Raw genomic sequence first — 7383 nt, forward strand, 5'->3', positions numbered from 1 at the left:
TGCGCTTGTTTTTCTCGTTCTTCTCTTCTATTTTCCCGTATTCAACTTTGTCCTTGATCTTATATATTTGTAGACGATGCCTGGATTTGTCTTTTGAGGCTTGATTCCTCAGGTGGTTGTGTGACAATTTCGTATGCGTCTGGTAGTCTTATATGTAGCTCAAACTTTGACCTTTATCTGAGCATTTGTCATTAACGTATTGGCTTTTCCTTTCGTCTGGGCAACTTATGTATGGTCAAACTTTTAATTTCTTCTGGTATTTCTTCTTGGTCGTTGACCATCTTCCGTCTGAGTCTTTATGTTTCGCCTTAGATTGTGCTTGATGTGCTATTGTCTTCTGAATGCTTATGTTGACCTTTCATCTTGTATCGTCTAATGCTTATGCCTCTTCGTCATTTTACCTGATCTTATGTTTTTCTGAAACACTGACACACTTGTTAGAGATAACATGTATTATATTTGTCTCACTCAAAACCTTGTTGGGAATTTCTTCGTCTAACTTAACAAAAATCTTGTCACGGTGACAAACTTCAATTTCTATAAAGGAGAATATGTGGTACTGTTCCCTGGAATGACCCATGACAAATTCACAATGCAATATCATGCAAGAAGTACACTACAATGGATTGTTAATGGTGATAATTAAGAAAATGCGTTGATGTTATTGAACCAACACCTAAAATTATACTAACTTTGTAGTTTAAAGGATCTTATAGAGTATGAATCAACCAAAAAAAAAAGGCAGAGTATGATTGTATTGCTCCCAATCAAACTCTCAAATTAGACGAGAAGAAAGAATTGAGAATGAGAATGGAGAGAAAATGAGAAAGAGATAGACTAGAGAGAAAACAAAGAGATTGAAAATTTGTCATTTGTAAAAGACAAAAGTAAGTAATAATGACTGTTGAGTGTTGAGTGACTTTTCATTTACAAAAACTAATAAATGTGTTGTGGTCTTTTAAGTAATTTTAATAATAAAAAATAAGAGATATAAAAAATGTGAGATATGTGTCTTATAAAATATTGGGCTTTATCTCAAATATTTTAAATTTTTTAAAAAATAATTTATATCAATAATATTATTATTAAAAGAATTTAGAGACCTTATAAATTTGAGAGCTCTAGTCATTAGTCTTAATTACCTTATTGAATGTCTGGACTGGCCCTGAGGTTGTTAACTTATCTAACATAGAAAGAAACTTCTTATGACGGGTAATTCACCACCTACCCATAGAAAGTGTCCTTATTAGGGTCACTAGGAGCATGAACTCGTTCGTTCTCTCTAGTGTTTCATCGTCTTCTTCGTTTAGACTCTCCCTCTCTAGTTCTTCCTTACTTTTAATGACTCATTCGTGCATGCATACTGCATTGACGGCCATCATGACCCACCCCTGCATAGGACCCGCCAAACACTTTTCCAATTTTTTCTTCCGCTCAAGGTCAGTTTCCACCGCTACCCAATGCTTTGTGTTAATTGTTTTGGTATGGTTGGATTATTTTGGGGAGGGGGGTAAGATTATGAATTTGTTCTGGTTTTGGGGTTTTGTAGTAATGCCTGTCAACTGCTCGTATAAATGCGCAAGATAAATGTTGTGGGTTGTTTTGGCGGTGTTCATGGCTAATTTATTTGGAGCTATTTGTTAGATATTTTGGGTTGTTTTATAACTGATTCGAGATTTTGTTGATAGTTGATTTATGATTAATTTTGGAGGTACATTTTTGACCTCTTTTGGCTCTTCATTGTGGGTGATTTGGGCACTATGAAGGCCTATTTTATGGCCCTTTTAGAACTAATTTGGGAGTTGTTTTAGAGTGTACAATTGATTATAAATAACCCATGGTTATAGGGACTATTCAAATAAACCCATATCTACTTTCAATTTTTGTGGGTTCTTTTTATTTATTTATTTATTTTTATTTATTTTTTTTATAATTTCATTAAACAAATAATAATTTTATTCTTTAATTATTGTCTATTTATCATTCATTTCATAGGTCTTTGAAAGCAAGCATGATCTTGTGGATGTTTCCTCTGGTAGCTCGGAAGAAGTTTTAATATATTACCTTGAAAGTAAGCCAACTATCAACTTAATAATATTTATAGTTGAATTAAAATATATTCTAACCATGTTTTATATTTCACTAAATTGTAGTGTCTATGTTAACCTAATAATCATGAGTGCGATTATTTGTCTATGTTAACCTAATAATCATGAGTGCGATTATTACGTGATGAAATGCATATTCACCATTATTATCAACAATATTAGAGACTCATGAAGAGAGGTAATATATTTTTAAATCAAATTAATTAATTTAAATGATTATTTAATTATTTAATGATCGACTAATATTTAACTTATCTTTATTTTAAATTAATTGGAAGTATTTTAAAATCCAACTCCATTTGCCCATGAAGACTTTGTAGATATCCGCCAAATGGGTCCACAACTACTTTTCTTGAGTCAATTTGAGGGTTAATTTATGCTTTACATTATTTTAGTTTTCTTTGTGTATATTGACTAGTTTACTTTAGATTCATTATTATTTGATAACATTAGTACATTCTTATAGTATTTGTTTATTGTTAACTCTCTTGGTTTGCTAGGTAGTTTAATTTGTACATTGTTTTAATTTAAAAGATAGATATTGTATTTTATATAAGTTTGTATTAAACTGGACAACAATATGCTGCATTGAATTATCTAGAATGTATTTTTGATGTATAAATTTGGGAAAATTCAAAAATTGAACAAGATATTAAAAAAATGCACAAATTATGGCAGGTGTGACCATAATGTCTGTGTCACATTCTATAATGGGTGTGACCTTACTTATTATAAAATGTAGGTACCAATATGATTAAATCATCACATTTAATACCTATATTATGATGAGCGTTAATCACCCATCATAGAAAGTGAACTTTCTATGTTATATGTTAACCCATCATAGAATGTTTACACATTCTATGTTGTTGAAAATTATATCACATTTAAAATTACATAAAGTTCAATTTAATCAACATAAAAAAAACTCTACCATATTAATGTCTTAATTAAGTGAAAGTTATTTTTCATGAGATTTTTTTTTTTATAAATCAAAGATTGAGAATTATCTATTACTGTTCCGACCAAAGGGTGAACTAGGGTTTTTTCCTAGATCGTGCCTTAGAGCTAGAGCATTCAAAAGCGTAATCTGCCTTCTCAACTCTAGGGTTTTTTCTTTTATAGTTTCTTGTTTACGGGCTTTATGGGCCCCGAGAATGTAGGGATTTCCTTAACCGTTTTGATCTGGCTAATATTTGGTGAGGGACAGTGGGACCTTGCCCTTGCTATCGGGTAGTCCCTGTATGCGAGAGTTGTGTCGGCCCCCGACCGACCATACCCGTACTGAGGGTACAGTCGAGTATTGGCCGAGTTGGTTCTTGTAAGTGGAAGGAATCAAAAATATACCGACCAGGTTAAGTAGAGAAACCAAGTCGAATAATAACCGAACCACTCTTAGAGGGGTGATCGGCGAGAGCTACAGTCGGCCTGGCATATCGGCGAGAGCTACAGTCGGCCTGGCATATCGGCGAGAGCTACAGTCGGCCTGGCATATCGGCGAGAGCTACAGTCAGCCTGGCATATCGACGAGAGCTACAGTCGGCCTGACATATCGGTGAGAGCTACAGTCGGCCTGACATATCGGCGAGAGCTATAGTCGGCCTGACATACGTAGTAGGCAGGTCGGAATCTGACCTGGACCGTACACTAGCCCTCCAGCGCTGAGCCTATAAGGCAGAAGGACTTTGCTAGACAGAGCGTCGGCTTAGCCATGGCCGACATGTCCCTCGTGGAGGTCCCTAGTCAGATTTCGTCCTGGACCGTACAATTACCTATGATTAATTTTATCCTCTATATTATATGCTCGAATTAAATGTATAAACATATTCAGGTATATATCCCCTAAACTAGTGTTAAATATAGAGCACGCTAAAATGAGATAGTTCCTGAGTCTATCCAAACTTTTTGAAGAAAACAAAGTACTAATAACTTGATTATAATATATTTTTTTTCACTTTTTCTATTGTTATGTAAATTTCAATGTATTGTTGTACCTCTAATAGAAACAAGTTAATGCAATGATTACAAGATAATGACATATACAAAGTTCACTGTGAGTATTGTATATGAATGATCATATGGACTTTGTGTTGTATTGTAAGTCTAATAAAACAAGTTAATATAATGATTACAAGGTAGGGACAAAGGCTCACAAGGGAGTATGAATGATCATGCATTGTGCTTATGTGTGTGGAGGTGGGGTTTGTAACAAATTTCAATCAATAATTCAAAATATATATTAAAAAATTATATTTGAGAGTGTGGTTAGTATTATGTAGGCGTGTTACATTCTTAAGTCGGTTAATATGGTTAGATTAATAATGCGTCCATAATATTGCTTATATAATAATAAGACTGGCCAGTACCTGCTCATTATCGTAATTAACATCAATGATTTGGATAAATTTCATAGACTGTTATTTACAAGAGCCCATATGTTCGCGTCTAAATTCTGTTATTATTTTCAACTAGAAACAAAGAAGAAGGATATTCTAGCATCCACCTATAAGTTCTGTGAATATTTTTTCTCCTTGACTGCGTTTGCTGCACGATACATTTTATGTCTAAGAATAATAATGATCAGGTTAAATTAGATTACACATTAAACATATAAGTCAAACTTATTTTATAAAAATAAAATATAAGTTTAACTTATTATTTATTATAATTTTTTTTATATTTGACTTAATCTTTTTAAAAGTCTAATTTGATCTATTAATCTATTTAAAAATTTATTTTATATTAAAAATGTTTAATAGATTAATAAATTTAATTTTAAATAAGTTAACAAATTTATTTTTAAATGTGTTTAATTTTATTTTGTGATAAAAATAAATTTATTCTATTATTATTATTATTTAAAATTTAAAATAAAATAACATAAGAAAGAAAAATCATGCATACTCATGTACATTCATGCATATGTGTGATGGAAAAAAGATAATTTTGTCAAAAAATAAACTTTATAAATATTTTTTATATTTTATTTAGAATATTCTAAATAAATAATCGTAAAGATGAAAGAAAAGAACAACCAAATATAAAATTACTAGATTTTTTATTTTATATTTCTTGTTTTTTATATGAATAGAGAATATAAAACGTTTAATTTAATGAAAATGTTAAGAATATTAATTATTTAATTTTTTATTACAAATTTATTTATTTTATTATATTAATAATATGTATATTATTTTTATTATTATATTCTATAGATAAATAGATTAATTTATCAAGTTTAACATACTTTTTTTAAGCCTAAACCTAACATGTTTAAATATACATAAGTTCTCTTAAAAGTTTAAATCTAACTTTTTTATTAAATAGGTAAGATCAAGTATAAACCAGATCATATATTATTGTTTAAGGTTTGACTTATTCTCAATCTTAGTTGAAAATCATGATTCTTGCTAATTATAAATCTTGAAAATTATTATGAGAAAATGATTGGTTGTCATAAATATTTTTGAAGATGTTACTTGAAAAATCAAAACTTTTTACAGTATCAAATAAGTAAATGAACGTTACATCTTTACCGCATTAAGATTTTAATTTTATCTTGAAAAAAGTTAATTTTTCATCTTTCCATGAAAATAGTAAAAACTCTTTATATACTAAATGGTCTCTTAAAATTTATCTATTACTGTTATAGCTAAGTATGTATGTTGACTCGCCTCTCATCTCGTATCGTCTCGTGTAAATCACAATTTAAAGAATAAATTGGTTCATTTAGTCATCAATCAAATTAATATTTTAATTAAATACTAAATATTTATTATATATAACTAAAATTTATAATAAATTATATATAAATAAATATTATATTATAGTTATATAAATTATATTTAAAATTTATATAACTAAATATTTTTAAGTATTAAATATAAATATATTTTATATTTTAAATAAATAATTTATATTATTGTATAAAATTATTATTAATTATCGAAAATTTATTATAAAATATTAATTTAATTCAATAATAAATATAAAAAAATAAAAAATTAAATTAAATAAAAAATTATAAAAAATAACTGAAATTACTTTCATCAAAAAAATAAATTTTAGAAATATTTTCAGATAAAATAATTATTTACGTTTAATATATAAGAATTAATTTATATACATATATTTATAAACAAGTATCGTGGATAAAAACAAAATTATATTTAATAAGCTGGTATAATTTCGTAACTGAATGGGTCAGACTGCATATATTTATTTTCTTTTTTCATTAATTTTTCTTATAATATTTTTACTTACATTTTTGTGCCACTTTTAATTAGTTGAAAATATATAAAAAAAATTCTCCGTGTTAATGGGAAGAGCTATATATTCGCGGGCTTAACCTCTCTAAGCTGCAAATAACTTTTAATTATTTATATTTCTATATTTATTAAGTACATCTACTTATATATACGTAGAGAGATTTATTTACTTCAAAAATAAATCTTGACTTAATAGACTTATTTAATTTAATAACTCATTTCTTACATTAAATTTCAACCATATAACCATTAAATTAAAATTTCTTAATGTATAGATCAAGTTTGTAAACTTTTAAATTTTTTTAAAATGATATGATGCTTTATTATATAGATTCAATTCAACATATAAATTATTTTTATAATTATCCTTCGATTTGAATTAATGAAATAAAGTATCAAATAATTTTAAAATTTTTAAAAATTTTGAAAACTTGATCTATACATTAAAATTTAATTTAATGATTAAATCGTTCAAATTTGATATAATGAATTATTAAGTGGAGTAAGTTTACCAAGACTTACCCCTTTCTCTTATATGAGGATGAATCTACTTATTCTAAAAGTAAGTATTGTATATGGAAGTGTTCATTTATTCTAAGAGTAAGTCTTGGTAATCCACTTTTTCTAGAGGAATCCACTAATACCTACAAATTATATTCTTCCATGCACATTTTGTGCAACAATATTTGCAAGTTTGGCTCTACCCATTTTGTGAAGTATTTAATAGCCACTAACAAGAACTCGAGTTTCTCTTTTACTATGGAAATAGGACAATGTATGTCCATTTCCCACAAAACAAAAGGCCAAGGCGATTACATTTGATGAAAAACTTTTGATAGATTCTTGACAAGGTTTGCATTTCTGCACATAATTCTTGCAACATGACTTTATAGTTGGCAAATAATAACCAACTCAAATGACTCTGGTGGCCATGGATTGAGCTATAAAATACATGCCACAAATACCACTATGGAATCTCATTTGCTTCAATGATTAAGTGACATGAT

General features: G+C 28.3%; 1 long non-coding RNA gene across 1 annotated transcript; it reads left to right on the top strand.

Annotated features, from left to right (window-relative positions):
- The first annotated feature begins 439 nt into the window (after nt 1-439).
- Nucleotides 440-2307, top strand: LOC145958333 (uncharacterized). Its single transcript, XR_014434063.1, has 2 exons — nt 440-1439; nt 1996-2307. It is a non-coding gene; the product is annotated as an uncharacterized LOC145958333 (long non-coding RNA).
- Nucleotides 2308-7383: the final 5076 nt, after the last annotated feature.

This window comes from Cajanus cajan, chromosome 5 (genome assembly GCF_000230855.2).
Source record: "Cajanus cajan strain Asha chromosome 5, NIPB_CcT2T_4, whole genome shotgun sequence".
Classification (NCBI taxonomy): Eukaryota; Viridiplantae; Streptophyta; class Magnoliopsida; order Fabales; family Fabaceae; genus Cajanus; species Cajanus cajan.